This window comes from Atta cephalotes, assembly GCF_000143395.1.
Source record: "Atta cephalotes unplaced genomic scaffold scaffold00032, whole genome shotgun sequence".
In the NCBI taxonomy this organism is placed as follows: Eukaryota; Metazoa; Arthropoda; class Insecta; order Hymenoptera; family Formicidae; genus Atta; species Atta cephalotes.
Window position 1 is genome coordinate 3,633,260 of NW_012130096.1, and position 5,385 is coordinate 3,638,644.

Here is a 5,385-nt window from a genome sequence, read left to right on the forward strand (position 1 = left end):
GGAGGAGGAGGAGAGTCAGGAGAGACAGAAACGAGAACCGCGAGTATGAACTACAGACAGAAGAAGCGTCCCCATAGCAACACGACGCGCTCGTCGAGCTCGCAATCGCCACGTTCTGCACGCGCGCTTTTCTACGTGCATAGCACATGTGTGCCCGTGTATTAACGTTCATATACGGCAAATTCATTTCCGGACAGCAGTCCGGCCGAAGGCTTCAAGTCCGTCGTTTTTCACTCCCCGACTACCGCGTATACCTAAAGGAGGTGAGGTCGCCAACTGGGAAACGATAATCGATTTAACCCCTTGAAAAACGACCCGACCTTCCCCTGTCCCTTCCTACCCTACCGTCTTAGGCGAAACAGGTGGAACTCCCGCGCGTTTTATATCGTTAAGGGTCCATATGGCGCAAACGATCGTTGACGCAGGCGAAGATTGGGGGAGGGGAAGGCATCAACGTTGATTCTTTTGTAGAATAAAAATTTGTATTTGAATTCTTGAGATTGACTTCGAGGCGATAGAGGCTTTTAAAATGATCGTTTCTGCTGTATCCTTTAGTTTTCGTTAGTTTATCCTTTAGTTTCCGTTAGTTTCTACCTTTTTCCATATACGAATTGATTTTTATCAACTTCATACGAATTGAAATTTAATGAATATTATTACGATAAAGAGGATGGGCTTTTTTTTCAATCCCTTTGAGCGTTTTAAGTTAAATTGTTTTAATTTAGGAATCATTAACGTACCTAAATTTGTGTTAACATCGAGATAAATATTGCATAGATTTATATTAAACGAATATTTCATTAATATTAAATAAGACTTAACGAAATAGAAAACCTATTAAATATTTACATTAATGATTTTAATAATTATAAACCATGCAACAAGATTGTAAAACATTGAATTACATATTTAACATATAAAGTAGAATGAGATAAGAAAAATAAGAATTATTAAATCACTACATAAAAAGATTTTGTAAAGTATCTAAAAATTTAGCTGTACAGATCTGAAAATAAATTTGTTAAATTATCCAAATAATTATGTAGAATGGTGATTTGTTAATTATTAAAATTGATTGCTAAAATATAAAAATTTTTTGTAACGTTGCTCATCATTGCTTGAGTTTCCCACATAATTATTTTGATGGTCCAACAAAAATTATTTTCAGATCTGTATCTGGCTAAATTTTTTTAATCTAACCATCACGCAGGCGATTTAGGTTCCGCACGGAAAGGATGATTTTGCCGAATTATCTAAAAATTTAGCTAAATAGGTTTGAAAATAATTTGAACCATCAAAATAATTACGTAGCACGCACAAGCATGATGATAATGTTGCAACAAGTTTTGATATTTTAGCAATCAGTTTGAGCGTGCTACATAATAATTATTTTGATGATTTTGATGAACAGAATCATTTTCAGATCTGTATCTATCTAAACTTTTCAGATTCTTCAGTAAAATTGTTCTTTCCGTAATTGATTTCTATACTCAATTACTATATACAAAAACTATATACAATATTATGATTGGTTTCCTTAGTTCACTAAATCTAAATCTAGAGATATATAAAACAATCATTAAGAAATCTTAAACCAATTGCAAAACAACCAATGACTACGTCCAGTGAAAAACATAATAGCTACAACAAAACAGCTACATAATTATTTTGATGGGTCCAACAAAATTATTTTTCTAGCTAAATTTTCAGATATGTCAAAACCTTTATTTTTTTACATAAAAAATAATTAAAAAGGGAGGCATTGTTTATCAATTTACAAGTCTAGTTACAGTAGATAAATTCAGCAGATTGCAATCTTCTTTAAAATGATTACGCACAAAAAAAGATGTTATTACAAGCAACATCGAATATACATAATGTATATATTTTTTAATATACCACTGGCAACGAGAATAAAAATATATTCCAACAGAAACGACACACTTTATTATAATGCAAAAAAAAAAGACAAAACGAAAAATGCTCATTCTCGCGTAAAAATTACTCCGAGAAAGCTTTTGTGCGGAGATACTTTTTCCAGCCACTGTATATCTGAATATATATTCCTCCAGCCTCTCCATCCGGACGGAACTGGTCAATCCTGTCTTGCGGGGCGAAACACCGGGAGGACGAAGGACCTTCGTCCGAGGTGAGTATCGAGCTGCTCTGCGCTGCGCGATGCAGTTGCACCTCGCAATGCAGCGCAGTACAGTGCAGCGCAATACAGCGCAACGCAACGAGAGGAGGGAAGACATGGTAGCGAGTAATCGGTATGTGGGAGCATCAGACAGAGCGAGAAAGCGAGAGCAAGAGAGAGAGAGAGAGGGAGGGGGGGGAGGGAGAGGAGGGGAAGAAAAAAAGGGACACTATGCCCCGCTATTCACACACTACACACCCATGAAGCCTATCCCCGCCCATCGCCTAGACCATACCGGCCAATGACTGGCATGCGCTCGTTCTATTAGAGAGGTCGTAGGCACGGCCTAGGCCCGGCAGCACATACGCACGCACACGTGTACCCGGTGGCACGCGTTCTTCCCTCTGCCGCCCCGATGACTCGCGACCTGCGATTTACCTGCCTGCCTTCTTTCCCCGCGACCGCGACGTGCATTCGCTGGCCTGGTCCCCATTTGACCGAGCCTTTCATAGGCTGATCCGCGTTGCTGGAGGCGCTCCAGGGCTTATGCCAGCTGCACAATGTACATCTACCGCTAAATACCGATGGCTCGAGCTTCTATGATTTCATCAATACCGAAGGCAACTCTGAAGGCAACTCGAAGCTCGCTGATCCCCCTCGTCTCGTTCTCGTGGAATTACGATGTAAACTTCTTCTTGTATGTCGAGGTAAATTTATGTACTGTCACTTGCGTTTGACAGCATATATATATATATATTGTTAAAATACAACTGATGGCTGACGGCTGGCTCCCTTCTTTGTTATCTATATTAGCGGATGTGCGTATATTCAATCTGCGCGTGTTCTACGTGCCTAACGCGAAAACGGCCTATTCGCAAACTTTATAGTTAAGTGTGACAGAATGACGAGAGCGCGGGAAACGGAATCGTCAAACATTTAATGCGGAGGAATATATTTACACGGTATTTTGTTGAAGTGTTTAAATATTTAGATACAGATCTAATACAGAAAATAATTTTATTGGATCATTAGAATAATTTTGTAGGAAACTTAAGTAAGAGTTATAATACAAAAAGTTTTGACATTTTGGTCCTACATAATTATTTTGGTAGTCTAACAAATTATTTTCAGATTTGTATTTGGCTTAATTTTTTTATTTAGATACTTTAACAAAACTGTTTTTGTTTTTGTGTTATGCAAATGAAAAAAAGTATCTTCGCACTCCATTTTTCTTGGAGTAATTTTTTATTATGTAGAAAGAGAGCGGTTTTTTTTCTTTTTCACCAAAAATATACATTTCTGTTGAGATATATTTTAAACTAAAAAAAAAAGAGAATAATATATAATAATAATATTGAGTGAAATAATTTTAATCAAATGTACGATTATATTGTATAATCAAAAAGAATTTTACTTTTCTAAATATTTAAGTACTGTAAATATAATAATATACCAATCGTAATACTTACTAAATATTTAGGAAAATCAAACTATTTTTGATTACATTAATTGAACATTTCATTGGAATTATTTCAACATTTAGTAGCTATTATCAGACTTTTCTTTCAGTGAATGGATACAGGCAGAGTGTAAGTAAACACCTCTTTTTGTCTCGTAAACTAACAAAGATAGACTTCACAAATATGATCTCAAATTATACGATTCTAACTGATTTTATTATAAGCATAATGCTCACTGAGAAAAATTATTTATGTTAGAGAACGAAGAGATATATAATTTTTGCATAATGAAGTAAATCTAACAAAATTACTTTACAAATTACAAGTTATTTTGGTTTGAAGTTTTGTGAGTAATTACTACTTTTTCAGTTTCCCTTGACGTAGATAACTTTCGATTCCCATATTATGATTGATGTGTTAACATGTCATCGGATCAATGCGAGAGTCGCAAGTTGGCCACACCGGCCACATCAATGTCGAAAAGGTAGTAATTGCCTGCCAAAACTTTACATTCATATAATATCGTATAATAAAAATTGTTTTAAAATAATTTTGTTATATTATACATATCGTTGTATTCATAAAACGGATGTTATCATTTTTATTATATCGAAATATTTTAACGAAGAATTAAAATAAAATGAGCATACAATTGAGCGTTGAAATATATCAGAAAAACTTTCAAAAGCAAGAAAACAGAAAGATTGATTGAACTAAGAAATCGAGATAGATACTGTATTTAGAACTGATGTGCCCACTAACCGCGATCTGATTAATGCTCGATTCGTTCTAAACTGATGAGCCGTTCCAAGAACATATTATGGTCGAAATTTCGGAAAGTAGGATTGCCGTCAGCTGATTGCGTGAGACGAACAGTAGACTTTGTCTGTAAACTCATTTGATTTATGTTAATTAAAAGGAACTAATTACTTTCGTGGAATCAAAATGACATAATACAATACATAATTCATATAAAAAAGTTTAGTCACGTGCAAATACATAAGACAAACGTAAAAAATATGAAAATACTTAAGATATATAAGAAAAATTAATAAATGCACAATCGAAGAAATATCGATAAAATTTTACAATCGACTGATACTAAAAATAATCAATTTCTTCAAAAAAAAAGGAGAAAAAAACATGGAAAAAACTTAACAACTATAAACAACAGCTCTTAAGAGATGACTCACAAAAAACTCAAGAAATAAGACAGCAGTAAGGAAATCAACATGTTGGATTTATTGCTTTTACGTTGTACAGCCTTACTTTTTGTATTGTGATTGGTTAATTACTGCTTAAATTTTTATTGTTTAAATTTTTTTATCATAGTCCTAAGATTAGCGTTGCGAAAACAAAAGAGGTAATTGCGGACGAAGAGACTGAAAATAGACGAGTGGCCCTAGAATGTGAGAGATTCCGATGTTTTATTATTTATGCTTCTCTCGAAAGTCTGAGAACATTTGCGATGACGATGTCAATGCTCGGAGCGTTTCAATGGTCATAATAATAGCCAACCGTTTTGCTGACATGTAGGGATCTCGTAAGCAAGAATTATTGATCGTCGTTCTGTCTCATACGTTTACAAAAGACGTCGTATTTTCTGAAAGAACGTCGAGGTAAAGAAAGTCAAATGGTCAATTCTTTCCTTTTAGAATTCCAATAGTGACCAATTTAATATTAAAAGACGATAATTAATTAAGCAATATTAAATAAAAATTGATGAAATATATATATATATATATATATATATATATATNTGTATATATATGTATATATATGTATATA